Source organism: Vigna angularis, chromosome 5 (assembly GCF_016808095.1).
Source record: "Vigna angularis cultivar LongXiaoDou No.4 chromosome 5, ASM1680809v1, whole genome shotgun sequence".
NCBI classification, from domain to species: domain Eukaryota; kingdom Viridiplantae; phylum Streptophyta; class Magnoliopsida; order Fabales; family Fabaceae; genus Vigna; species Vigna angularis.
Genome location: NC_068974.1, coordinates 19,231,067 through 19,246,173, shown reverse-complemented (window position 1 = coordinate 19,246,173; position 15,107 = coordinate 19,231,067). Strand labels below are relative to the sequence as shown.

The following is a 15,107-nucleotide window of genomic DNA, read 5'->3' as shown; positions in this document are numbered from 1 at the left end:
TCAAACACGTAGTGAAGGGGGGTTGGTGAAGATTTTGTGAATGCAAATGAACTAAACTAAAACATGAATATAAACACAAATGTAAACAAAGAATTTAAAACGGTTTGTCACTAATTCAATTACATGCTTCCAATCACATATTAACGACAATTACACACTACTCTGATCCAAATCCAACTAACTTAAGCTAACATTACAACTAAATTATCACAACCGAACATAATTAAGGCTACTAAAATGCTTGAGCTAAAAGTGAAAACTTTAAACCGAAAGAGATAAATATCCAAACGCCATTAAGACTACTAAAATGCAACGCTTGAGCTAAAAGTGAAATGCTCATTGTATTTCAACATGGACATGAAAATTGTAAAACAAGTGTCAGTTCAAGCATAAAGGCTAAATAAAAGTAAGGCAACCTCTTGAAGCTTTCCTAGACATGGCAGCCATTCCTTTTTCTCAATTTAAATCGCCATTTTCTCCTCTGCTCCACGTAACATTACTAGAATTCATTTCTTTAAAATTAAAAAGGTATTATTGGACGCAACATGTGCCTTCTGCTGGACGCCGTGCACACCGCTGTAGCTGCTCTAATGTCCGTGTGCTTTCCAGCAAAGTGAAAAGGGGCGGACATGAGTTGTATGTTGCTGTGACCGAGAATGAAAAGGGGCGGAAAGAAATGCAACCAAAATGAAAATGGCAGTGTGTAAAATCAGCAATAATCCTCAGCGATCACATTTTTTTCCAAATAAAAACGTTCCCAGCCAAAGATCAAAAACACATGAGGATGGCGGATGGCTTTCACATGTCCAGCCCCCCCTTCCTTTCAACTCCACGGGTTTTTAAACCCTCATGTGCCCACTGGATGCAGCAATCTGGATCTGGCCGTGTGTCCGCGTGAAGGCCGGATGTGAATCAGATCCCAGCCCGTCTATGCTGCTGGAACGCTTCTCGTGCACATGGGCTGCACCTCCCCAACTGTTGTCCGCGTGTGAAGCCCTCCGTGTGCAAGCAATCTGCTGGACTCTCCAAATCCTCAATTGAATTCAGCCTGTGAGGTGTTTGGTTCTTGCTGTTTTCCGCGTGAATTGTTGGACGTCACCTCACTACGTGTGCACCCCCAAAGTTTAATTAAAGGTTGAGCACGTCCGTGTTAAGGCTTATTGGATCCTTCTTCTCCAAGCACCTCCCTCTTTTCAGCAAGACGTGCAGGCCTTCTCAAAAGCTGGACGGTGATGCTTGCGGGACCGAATCCGGTGCTCTCTACTGGACGTTACCTCTGCTGGACTTGCTTCTTCACGTTCTGGACACAAGCCGTGACACCTCCTGGATGCTAGACAAAGGTGCTGGACGTCACTCCCCTCATACGTGGGCTCCCACTCCAAGCTGCTGTCCGCTTCTTCTTTTGCCATCTGCTTGCTGTGTGAAGGCTGGATGTTGGACCAGGCCCTGCTAGGTCGTGCTGAAGCTGGGATGTCCGTGAGCTCCTTAAGCAGCTGGATGAAGAATGGATGAGCTGCTTCCTTCTTAATTTGCTGGACCGTGTTTCCTCTCCAAGCTCCTGGACATGAGCTCTCCTCTTTGCTAGATGTGCTGCTTATTGCTTGCAACCCGTGTGAAGGCTGGACTCTCCTCTTTCCAATTGATGCACCCTTTTCTAATAAGCCCAAAATGAATCCAGCCATGACACCATGTGGTTGTTGCTCTAAAGGAAAATCAAGTGCATTCTCCAAAATAAAATCATGTGCTGCACATCAAGAATAAACCTCCACCTTTGGGCCCAATTGCCATTTCTCATTTAACCTCCAAATGTCCCAAATTATATTTTCAAAATTTTTCCTATAATTAATAATGCAAATAATTAGCTCCAATAATTCAAATTAATCAAAATACGAATTTTTGATCAAATTAAGCATAATTAGAAAAAATGGGAAAATACTGGACATTCAAGCACAATTTCCTGATTAAATCTAGCACAATAAGCTAAGTGAAATCAATAAAATATTGACTCATCAAAATAGACCACACTTAGTCTTTTGCACTCTTGGGCAAAATCAAGGCGCAATTCAAGAAATAGTTCAGAGGACATCAGGGGTACTTCACAAACTCAACACACAGAAAACAAAGACTCACAAGGAAACAAACAAAATTACACAGTCCTCAAGGAATCTGGACAAAGAAAAGAAGTAGAAAATATCCAACCAGAATCAAAGAAAGCATATACTCATGAAATTATCCAAGCAATTCCAAACATGGAAAAATGATCAAGCAGCTCAAGAGGTGAATCAAAAGCAACAGAACCTCACAGATGCACTATCAGTGTATCTCTCAAGTGTCTAGGGTAAACAATTTCAACTCAATGTACTCAAGAAAGCAGGCAACAACAGACTTGGTAAGTCTCTAACCTCAACACTCAAAACATATGCATGTTCACATCAAAAGGTCTTTTCATGGTTGTAATGGGGCCAAGGACAAGGGAGGATAACATATGGATGAGAAGCTACAAACCAAAAGAAATAGAGGAGCAATGGGGAACAAACAGTCAAATCACACCCAAAACCTCTAATTCAATCCTCTTCTTGACTCCATTACTCACAAACTTCTTTTTTTTTTCATTTTTCTGTATTTTTTTCTTTCTCATCATGTCTCTTTTTCTTTTCTTTCTCTAACTGTAAGAGACAAGATACAAAACATATTTACAAAAACCAAACAAGAAGAGGAACCAACTAGCCAGTTCATATGAATCCCCAGGAAGACCACACTTGTTCCCAAAACATTTCCAAAGCTCCAAAATTCCCTAAGGTTAAGGTAAACATGGTTTGTTTCACTTAGGGCTAGTATATGAGCTTCAAATCAAAGAAATGGGGAAAGTATAAGCTCAATAGGGGTTATTAAAGGATTAAAACAAGGTAAGCTTATTTGGCTAGAGAGGCTCAAGACTTAGGGCTTGTATATGAGCTTCAAAACAAAGAAATGGGGAAAGTATAGGCTCAATAGGGGTTATCATAGGATTAAAACAAGGAAAGCTTATTTGGCTAGAGAGGCTTAAGAACAAAATTTCCTTTATCACTTCCAAACATGCATATCAATCAAGAATCATCAAAAAGAGTCAAGCCAAGGCATATGTGCAAGCAATCAAGAGACATATCACACACAAGAAAGACATTAAGTGGCTCAAATTCTCACACATGGCATTTGTGTCATAATCAATTCAACCTCTCAAACATCATAATCATCTTCCCAAGCAAAGAAAAGCAAGGATTTTAAGCCAAGAATCAATGAAGTGAAGGTCAAGTCTACAACCTAAACAAAGTCCAAAAATCAAGAGAAACATGCAAACTGTACACAAGACACGACAAAAATAACCTAGAAAAGAAAAAATTTAACCAAGAAAACAAAAGCTAACAAAGAAATATAAAAATCTCCCCCAATAGACAACACTTAAACTACACAGTGTCCTCAATGTGTCATAAGTATAAGGTCAGAAATCAGAACAGTGAACAGATCATGGACAAGTGCAATAAAAGTAGGGAAAAGGGGAGAAGGGAAAAAGAAAACTCCAGTGGTCATGGTGGCAGTTGCCAATTTCGGACTATCAGGGAGATGTCTTCCACCATAAGATCCACCAAGGAAGTTTTGGGGAAGAACTGCTTCATCCTCCAGATTTGATCGAGTAGGGAAATGTCTTCCACAGCTGGATCTAAGAAGAAGTGATTGTTGATGAGCGGGTTCAGCAGTGCCTATTGATCTTCAAACTGTTGTGTATGTAAGCACCTTTGTCTTCCATTGTGGGTGTGTGTTGGTCAAATTCATGTGTACCTCCTACAATAGGGTTAGTGCAATGTGGTTCCAAAGAAATGACATGCAGGGGTATAACACTCAATCCCAATGTAACAGGCTGAACCTCATATATACTCTCAGAACATGAATCAATTTCAAATTTAGAAGCAATATCAACAACAGACTCAGATTCATGTTCAGTGCATGGGAAGTAAACATTCGGATGCGATAGCAAAAAGTGGTTCTCATCATGTAGAGAGGGAGAATTAAGAACAGACTCATCAACAATATAATCATCAACATACCTATCAACAGCATAATCATGAATAACACAATCATCAACAGAATAATCAATTTGAGGTATGTTTAGCTCTACTTCCCTAAAGATTGGAAAAGTGGTGAAAGATGAAAATGGTCTACCTGACTCAAAATTACTGCTTATACCTGTCTGGTCCTCAAAATCTTCATCAGTTTCCTCATGTTCAAGAGTGGGGACATAGAAGGATAGGAAAGTAGGTGACGTAGTAGTAAGCTCATGACTCTACTCCTCATCTCCTATGTTGATGGCACTAACATCATCTGGAAGCTGAACAGTCTGAAATGACAATTCCTCAAAATGTTGAGATTGTTCCTGAGCAAGCTGAATAGCCATCTGCCCCATCTGATCATTCAAGCTTTGAATGGATGCTCTGGTATCTTTCATGAACTCAATGTTCTGCATGGCCATCTGCCTCAGTAACTCCTCCAATGTAGGCTCAGAAGTAGAAGGCTGAGGAGCTATTTGGGCAGGAGCATCATATTGCTGACTCTGGTATTGCTAGACTGGTGGAGGCATCCCGGTATTTTGAGATGGCTGATATTGTTGTGGAGCATCATACCATCCCAAGTTAGGATCATTCCATCCAGGATCCTTGCTATATGAATCAAAATGATGTTGAGTAGCAAAGAATCTATCCAAAAACAGATGCTTAAGATCTTCCCAACTGGCCTTGAATTCTGGAGGAAGATAATAAAGCCAATCCCTTGCGGCTTCTTGTAATGAATGCGAAAATGCCTTTAAGAACATATCGTCCTCTAGGACATGTGGAGGTTTCATTGAAGAGCACGTGATGTGGAATTCCTCCAAATGTCTGTGTGGGCATTCACCTGCAAAACCATGAAACTTAGGCAGCAAATGTATCAATCCAGAGGTGAGAACGCAATGAACATCATCCTCATTAAGTGAAACTGGCTCCCAAAGAGCACTCAAGAATGGGAGGATGTGTCATATTGTTCTCAACATAGGATTCAGCATGAGAACCATAATCAAAGTAATATGCAGAAGGAGAATCATAGTCATAGGCACAGGCAGAAGAAGCAGTATTTACAAAATCAAAATAGGTAGACATGGAAAAAGAAGGGGGAAGGAAGAAAGGAAATGCTAAAAATTACGAAACAAACAAAAAACATCACAATTAAACATGCAACACGCACACACAATAACGTACACACAAAACAAAACATCACACTCACAACACAAGACAAAACACAACACACACTAACACAACAAAAGACCTAATACCGAACCGTTGGTCCCCGGCATTGGCGCCAAAATTTGATGCGGCTGTCGCGGCCCATCAAATTTGATGTGCATTAAAAATGCAGTATAGTGCTAGGAAGTGACTCCTAGGTCGTCTCTCAAGGACCAAATGTGGTTTGAGAATTATGTCAAACACGTAGTGAAGGGGGGTTGGTGAAGATTTTGTGAATGCAAATGAACTAAACTAAAACACGAATATAAACACAAATGTAAACAAAGAATTTAAAACGGTTTGTCACTAATTCAATTACATGCTTCCAATCACAGATTAACGACAATTACACACTACTCAAATCCAAATACAACTAACTTAAGCTAACATTCAACTAAATTATCACAACCGAATAACATACATAATATTAAGTTGAATGAAAACATTAAACCGAACAACGCAAGAGATAAATATTCGAACATAATTAAGGCTACTAAAATGCTTGAGCTAAAAGTGAAAACTTTAAACCGAAAGAGATAAATATCCAAACGCCATTAAGACTACTAAAATGCAACGCTTGAGCTAAAAGTGAAATGCTCATTGTATTTCAACATGGACAAGAAAATTGTAAAACAAGTGTCAGTTCAAGCAGAAAGGCTAAATAAAAGTAAGGCAACCTCTTGAAGCTTTCCTGCTGGACATGGCAGCCATGCCTTTTTCTCAATTTAAATCACCGTTTTCTCCTCTGCTCCACGTAACATTACTAGAATTCATTTCTTTAAAATTAAAAAGGTATTATTGGACGCAACATGTGCCTTCTGCTGGACGCCGTGCACACCGCTGTAGCTGCTCCAATGTCCGTGTGCTTTCCAGCAAAAGTGAATCACGCCTCCATCGAATCACCACTTCTTATTCTTCTTGTACGTGAACTCCTCTCCAGCCGTGACAACACCTCTAGCTTTCTCCTTCTCATTCATCCAAAATCCAACACCGTGTGTGCCACTTCTTCTGCTTTCGCGCTTCTTTCTTCTCCCGTGAATCACCATGCTTCCCTTTTCTTCTAGCAAAGTGAATTGCCCACCTCCTTCCAGCACCTACATCAGCGCATCTTCCTATCTATAAGCAAATAAATGGTTTTAAGCAAAGCTAGCTATTGTCCGTCCGTGTGCTCTTTTATTAATCAGCAAAGATCAATTAAAAAAAAAGTGTTTCTCAGTAAGCTAGCCATGAGCTGTGTGCTCCTGCGACCGAGAATGAAAAGGGGCGGAAAGAAATGCAACCAAAATGAAAATGGTAGTGTGTAAAATCAGCAATAATCCTCAGCGATCACATTTTTTTCCAAATAAAAACGTTCCCAGCCAAAGATCAAAAACACATGAGAGTGGCGGTTGGCTTTCACACGTCCAGCCCCGCCTTCCTTTCAACTCCACGGGTTTTTAAACCCTCATGTGCCCACTGGATGCAACAATCTGGATCTGGCTGTGTGTCCGCGTGAAGGCCGGATGTGAATCAGATCCCAGCCCGCCTGTGCTGCTGGAACGCTTCTCGTACACATGGGATGCACCTCCCCAACTGCTGTCCGCGTGTGAAGCCCTCCGTTTGCAAGCAATATGTTGGACTCTCCAAATCCTCAATTGAATTCAGCCCATGAGGTGTTTGGTGCTTGTTGTTGTCCGCGTGAATTGCTGGACGTCACCTCACTACGTGTGCACCCCCAAAGTTTAATTAAAGGTTGAGCACGTCCGTGTGAAGGCTTACTGGATCCTTCTTCTCCAAGCACCTCCCTCTTTTCAGCAAGACGTGCAGGCCTTCTCAAAATCTGGACGGTGATGCTTGCTGGACCGAATCCGGTGCTCTCTGCTGGACGTTACCTCTGCTGGATTTGCTTCTTCACGTTCTGGACACAAGCCGTGACACCTCCTGGATGCTAGACAAAGGTGCTGGATGTCACTCCCCTCATACGTGGGCTCCCACTCCAAGCTGCTGTCCGCTTCTTCTTTTGTCACCTGCTTGCTGTGTGAAGGCTAGATGTTGGACAAGGCCCTGCTGGGTCGTGCTGAAGCTGGGCTGTCCGTGAGCTCCTTAAGCAGCTGGATGAAGAATGGATGAGCTGCTTCCTTCTTAATTTGCTGGACCGTGTTTCCTCTTCAAGCTGCTGGACGTGAGCTCTCCTCTTTGCTGGATGTGCTGCTTATTGCTTGCAGCCCGTGTGAAGGCTGGACTCTCCTCTTTCCAATTGATGCACCCTTTTCTAATAAGCCCAAAATGAATCCAGCCATGACACCATGTGGTTACTGCTCTAAAGGAAAATCAAGTGCATTCTCCAAAATAAAATCTTGTGATGCACATCAAAAATAAACCTCCACCTTTGGGCCCAATTGTCATTTCTTATTTAACCTCCAAATGTCCCAAATTGTATTTCCAAAATTTTCCCTGCAATTAATAATGCAAATAATTAGCTCAGATAATTCAAATTAATTAAAATACGAATTTATGATCAAATTAAGCACAATTAGGAAAAATGGGAACATACTGGACATTCAAGCACAATTCCCTGATTAAATCTAGCACAATAAGCTAAGTGAAATCAAGAAAATATTGACTCATCACTCCTCATCTCTATGTCTTTTCTTTGTGGAGACTTCTTCTTCAGGTTTTGTTTAAACTGCAATTTGTTGTAATATCTCCTTCAAAGGCCCAAATTGTCTCTTTTTTTCTAATCCCTCATAATTTGTAGGAAAAGGAAGAATATCTTCAATTTTTATCTCTCCTATCTCTTCTCTCTCTTTTCTCTCATACTCTATTTTTTTCTTTTCTTTACTCTCTTTTCTCTCTTCTTTTTCCTCTTCTTTCTCTTTTCTCTCTTCTTTTTCTTCCCCTCTCTCTAACTCAACTTTTTCAACCTTTAGAACTATTGCTGCTTCATCAAAACCATGTGTGGGAGTCTTTCTCAACAAGCTTTTATAACGATCCCATGCTTGGCCTAATGTCTCCTCCACGCCTTGTCTAAAAGAAGAGATCACTTGCTTCCCTTTGTTGACTTTTGATTGTGGGAAGTATTTGTTTAAGAATTTTGCCACCACAGCTTCCCACTCAATAAAGCTTCCTTCTGGAAAAGAGTTCAACCAAAGCTTAGCATTGCCTCCCAATGAAAAAGGAAACAAACTAAGTTTGATTGCTTCATCTTGCACCCCATTTATCTTCACTGTATTGCAAATTTCATTAAAAGTTGTGAGATGCTCATATGGGCTTTCATGTGATAACCCATTAAACTGATTACTCTTAACCAGCTGTATCAACGCCGGTTTCACCTCCATGTTAGCTGCATTAACCCTCGGTCTTGCTATGCTGTTAAAATGTTGAGGGCCAACCACATTGGTATAATCTGCAAGAGTCCGTCTATCATTATTATCATTCGCCATCTCCTCAGTGGTATGGTAAGAACCTTGTGGTGAAGGTTGTACAAGGTCTTCAGGAGGAGGGAAAAATTCTCTAGATGTATGGATTCTCCTCCTCCGTCTACTCTCATCTAACCCTTCAAGAAGAGGTTCCGAGGTTTGCTTTCTTCTAGTACGAATTGTTTCATGCATACACAAGAAAACAAGTTCCTAGAAAAATTTGTTAGCACAAAAAGATAGAGAAGGTATATAAAAAAAATAAAAGATAAAAAGATAAAAGATAGAAGATAAAATAAAAACAGAAAACAAAAAAATAAAAACAGAAAAAATAAAAACAAAAATTCAAATTTAAAAATTCAAAATTCAAGTCAAAGATAATCAATAATTACACAAATAAACTAGTTAAACCATGAGTCCCCGGCAGCAGCGCCAAAAACTTGATGACAATATTATTAACACCGAAAACGGCGCCAAAAACTGGTTAAACCTCGGCAAGTGTGACCGAATCGTATCAAGTAATAAACTTGGTAAGACCAAGTATCGTTCTCCCAAAGGACTCACGGCCTAGTTAGTTATATGATTGTTTGATTATTTAAGACTTGTAAAAACAATTACTTTGGGGTTTCTAATGCAAAATACAAAAAGTAAACATGTATGCATGAATTTGATCAATGGAAAAGAAGAACAAAACACTTGGAATGAATTATATGGATGAGTATGTTGTTGGGGTTTATCAATTTCATCTTATCCACTCTCATATATTTAGGAATTCATCATTGTTTTCATCAATGTTAATGACACTGTCTAAATTACCTTAAACCCGATGTCTCGGTGAAGAAAGCCTAATCATAATCACTAGTTTACAATGTCTTGTCTCTCTAGCAATTAATCATGCATTATAATGAACAGAAGCTTAAAGGAAACCAACCATCATACTCTTATGTCACTAGTGTAGAATTGACCTTTAACGTCACCCCATAGACGTCCGTCCACCAAAACCCCAACGTAAATAATTGACCGGTGGCATAAATGTAAATAATTGAGTGTGGAGACGTCCATCCTGGAGGGGGCCGGACGTCTATAATATAGTAGACGTCCGGCCCCTCTAACGGACGTTCAAAAGACTGATGGGAGAGTTGAAGATTCAGCCTTTTGAACGTCCGTTCTGGAGGGGGTCGGACGTCTAAAATATGTATACGTCCGGCCCCGTCCAGGACGGACGTTCAAAAGGCTGAAGCAATCAACTCTTCAACTCCACCCGTCAGTCTTCTGAACGTCCGTCTTGGAGGGGGCCGGACGTCTATAATATTGTAGACGTCCGGCCCCCTCTAACGGACGTTCAAGTGGCTGACGGGAGAGTTGAAGAGTTGATTGCTTCAGCCTTTTGAACGTCCGTCCTGGAGGGGGCCAGACGTCTATATATAGTAGACGTCCGCCCCCTCCAAGACGGACGTTCAAAAGGCTGAAGCAGTCAACTCTTCAACTCTCCCATCAGCCTTTCGAACGTCCGGCCCTCTCCAGGACGAACGTTTAGAAGGCTGACGGGTGGAGTTGAAGAGTTGACTGCTTCAGCCTTTTGAACGTCCGTCTTGGAGGGGCCGGACGTCTACTATATTATAGACGTCCGGCCCCCTCCACAACGGACGTTCAAAAGACGTTTAAAATAAGGACATACACACCAAAACGCGAACCCGCGAGGAGTTATGCAAACTCGTGAGAGTGCCCTCTGCGCCTTGCATTTCCAGGTTGGATTTTATCTGTTTTGGACCATTTAATCTTACTTTTATTCCGATTAAATTGTTTAGTGATGAAATATCTTTCATTTGGACCGATTAAAAATCATTTTCGGTGCATTTTGGTGCAGTTTGTTGCGTGTTCTTGGGCGGCGTTTTTTGGCCTACGTTTTAGGTCTTTTACTCCTCCATCTCCCTCCATTTTCATTTCGAATCTGCTCTTCAGACGTGTGGCAGTGCACAAACAAACGTCCAAACCCCGTAATCCTAAATAACCCGTCTAAAGCCCTTTCTGCACTAGTGTATAGACGTCCGAGAGGTTGACAGCGGACGTCTATGTAGACGTCCGGCCTGACACAACGAACGTGTATATAGACGTCCGGCCTGACACAACGGATGTCTATATAGACGTCCGGCCTGACACAACGGACGTCTACATAGACGTCACCCACAAAGACGTCGGTGGAACGTCAGACATCAAAAAGCCCAAAGAACGGACGTCTAAAGCCCTTTCTGCACTAGTGTGTCTAGGGTTATACTACTGTTTGGAGAGTTTCCCCGGATCTAGATTTCCCCGTATGAGTCTATATCGACAAAACCAATAATCATCACATCCAATGAGTTAAACAATGCATGCTTTGAGCAAAGAAGAAAAACCCTAACTATTGATGAAAGAAAGCATGTATCTCAAATAAGATGTTTAAACACAAATTCCATATATGAGAGCTTCAAAAGATTACATTGATTCCCCAACAACAATACAAGTTTAATTCACCATATTCATGGTGAAATTAGATGAAAAATAATGAAAGAGTGAAGGATAAAACCCTAGAAAGTTGAGTAAGTATCCTTAGCATCCAAAATCTTCCTCCAAGGGGTGGAGAGGTGTGTGTTTGCTTCGTTCTCTGCCAAAGATACAAACCGTAGGACGTCCTAAAGCTTATATACTATTCTAAAAAATACAGAAAATTAGGCCCAAGCCCATAAGAATGGCGCTCAACGGTAAATACCGCTCAGTAGCACCAACGTGTACTCAATTCTTCTCCTCAACTGCATTTTTACCCCTCAGCGGTGCCAATGGGTCTTCAGAAGTGCCGCTCAACGGTAAATGGCGCTGAGCGGTACTCGCGACTTCTCTTCTTTTGCACTTTTTGAGTTCTTTTCTGATTCCATCTCAGTACTACTTCACTTCTTTCATCAAAATCATCCTAAAACCTGCATAAAACAAGGAAACCAAGCATAAACCTGTCCAACTCTCTTATTTCTAAAAATATAAGCAAAAGCATGATTCCAAGCTAGTTTCTAAGTCTTAAAGGTTGCTTTTGGTATCAATTTTAAGCATAAAAATAACAGTTTTTCAACTGTTATCAGGGACTTATGTACTATATGAAATATACTGATCCGAGGTAATGATCATTTATGGGCAGTTAACAGGTATATTAGCAGGTATTAATGGCCATATTACCTTACACTTTACAAATATACGGTATTAGTAATTGATTATTGGGTTTGATTGCTTAAAAATATATTGCATTAATGGTTAATCAAGGGGTTGGCTACCATAAGTCCTATAAATATACAATCGATGTCCAAGTAAAGACATCCTTTTCTAAGCTTGATCTATCCTAATAAAACAAAGATCTCTTTGAAAAAGATATTTGACTTGAGCGTAAGAGTGTCTTATGGAGGTCAACAACCCATCGGAGTGGACTGCATTCTCGAAGAGGATTGAACGATCGAAAGATAACAGAGCTAGGAAGGATGACCGACCATAGACCAATTCAACGAAAACAAATTGAAACCAAAAAACAAAGTTATGCTCTTTTTTTCATATATTTTGTTGAAATGTCTTATTTATATTGATAGTGATATACTCACTTATATTCTGACCCTTAAAACAAATATGACCGAGGAAGTTTGTGTTGAAAGAACCCTAAATGGTGCTAATTCTTTTTCATAAGTGACATAGAGAGGTGGATCCCACAAGTGGAACAACTCTGCAGGTTCATTTGACTTCAATTATTTATTTTTTTCCTGTTTGTTTCCCATCATTCACATGCAATCCAATGTATGTACTATTTTCATAAGTAGCATATTTTATGTTAGGTTTTTTTTTTTCTTTTTTTTTTGTGTTTTTTTTGGCCTGAACTTATAAATACATTATTGCTGTTAATGTGGTAATTTCTTTTAATATATTTTAAAATATTAAAATTAATGTTTAGCGGTATACTTTTGAAAATATAATAAAAAAACGTAAAAAATAATCCATTTATAAGTTTAAGTTTCAAGTAAAAATAATAAAACTAAACACCATATAAAAAAATCACAAACTCATTATCTTTATTTAATAGATAAAAAAAGCATAAAAATAACAATACAATAACACAATCATAACAACAACATAATGATAAACTCACTTTTACCAGTGATTAAAGACAACAAAAAGTAATTAGGATAATACCAAAAATTCACTAAGATATAAAAATTACAATGTTATATTTCTGAAAAAAAAAATGAAAGAAGAGGGAATAAGTGTAACACCCCTAACGGAGTGCCACTTGTAAAAAGATCCGAAATTTACGTAATTTTTTTTAATAGTGTCGCTTATAAACGTTTATATAAAATCGCGGAAGCAAATAAAACTTGAGACGTCTGAATGTATTACAATATAAAATTTAAACCTTACAATTATATAAATCCATTATTCAAAAATATAAAATACTTTAAATATAATAAAATTCCCAACAACGAATCCCATAAATCTTGTCGCGGTACTCCTGCCTTATCTGCAACACCATCTACTCCCGTACAAGTACGATCATTGTAGGTGGAACCACAACCACAAAAGGAAAGGGCGAGTAACTAAGAACATAACATAACATATAATTTAACATCATACCATCGTATCACAGACTAAAATAGTCATAACCTCACAACACCTCTCAATATTCAACTCATAACTCAGATCATCACCACCCATACTATTATAGTCATAACATTACAATGCATCACAATATTCAACTCACAACTCAGATCATTTACATAAGCTTCTGTTGTTTCCTTGAATTTTGTCGTACCAAACCTGTTTCGCAAAACAGGGCGATTCGAGTCGTCTTCCATTGCAACTTCAGACCTATCTCCCCGACTCCTCAAGGAATTATGAGTAAAAACTTCAGTTAGGCGCACCCACCGAGCACTATACTCATACGAGCCGAAGTCATTGGGCGAGACATCCAACCCTCTCTAGTCCTCGCGCATGAGGATAGGGTGACACTCAAATCTCAGTCTCCGCAGAGAACTCAACACACTATCGTATCACAATACCAACACCATTGGTTCGACAAAAATTCTAAGGAAATGACAGAACGTTTGCTCTCACAACTTTACCATCACAACCATCACCATCATACATAAAGTCAACCAAATTTATTGACCAACAAATAAAAAAAGAAATTCACAAATAATTAAATAACTTAATTTAATTATTTATCCTACTGCCGCACCCCCGTGAAATTAGTAATTCCCAACACCAAAGAAAACACCTAATTCCAATACACCCCTTTTTACTCTAAACACACTCCCTTCTACATCTACCTTTTCAAGTGGACCCTAAGGCTATTAAATTATATTTTCTCTCACTTCTAAGGTAGGTTCCACGTGAAACCACCCATTTCTTACCAAACTCTCTCTTTCTCTCTCCCTTATTAAAGCTTATGGTCCCATAGTACTCTCACACCTTATCTCGTTTTGATTTTCTCTCTTCATTCTACGTAACACACATCCCATGCATTCCCATCCTCCTTTTTTTTCTTCTTTTTCAACACAAAACAACACTCCATTCTCTTTCTTCTCTTCACTTTTTCTCTATCCATTACGAAACCCAATACACACTTTTCTAAATTCCATTTTTCATTCCCCTTTGACTTTTCATCCCCCATTCTAACTAAAATTTCTCCCATTCATTCACGTCAATCACATCCACACACCTTCTCTCAAGCTTTCATATTTTCTTCTTAAATAAAAACCCAAGACAACCTTTTTCCCTTCTCTTTTCTCACTCTTAAAGTGTTTCTTTCAAGCTGCAACATCCCAACACTCCTTCCCCTTCATGCTTTCTTTTATTTTTCTACCTTAGAAGAAACACTCACTTATGTTTTCTATAGGCCAAGCCTTTCTCTTCCATTATGAAAGAGAACTCTCACTTCCCTCCTACCCACACTCTTGGTCAAAGAGTGTAGATAAGTGTTCCCCAATATTTTTCAATCATAGGAATGCAATACATCATACAATACAACATGGTTTAAGTGTATCCATAATAGATATTCATAAGCATACACATTAATCCAATGTACCCCAAAGCATGTATATCCTTTCACAACCCAACTTTTCATAAAGCAAACATTCATAACCCATGGTATACTCTTTTACAACATCATTTCTTCTTCTTCTTCTTCATCATCATCATCTTCATCTTGTTCTTCTTCTTCTTCTTCTTCTTCTTCTTCTTCTTCTTCTTCTTCTTCTTCTTCTTCTTCATCTTCAACTTCTTCTTCTTGTTCCACTTTGTACACTTCGTCCACTTCGTCTACTTATTCCACTTCTTTCACTTCTTCCACTTAACCTACTTCTTCTTCTTCATCTTCTTCATATTCTTCTTCTTCTTCTTCTTTTTCTTCTTCTTCTTCTTC

The 15,107-nt window shown here is 39.2% G+C and overlaps 1 long non-coding RNA gene across 2 annotated transcripts; it reads right to left on the bottom strand.

Moving 5' to 3' along the window:
* Positions 1–322: 322 nt before the first annotated feature.
* Positions 323–7,715, bottom strand: LOC108340391 (uncharacterized). Of its 2 annotated transcripts, none has more exons than XR_008249212.1 (2): positions 4,198–7,715; positions 323–1,836 (listed from the first exon to the last, which is right to left on the bottom strand). It is a non-coding gene; the product is annotated as an uncharacterized LOC108340391 (long non-coding RNA). The 2 variants fall into 2 exon arrangements; XR_008249211.1 differs by having other exon boundaries at positions 4,222–7,715.
* Positions 7,716–15,107: the final 7,392 nt, after the last annotated feature.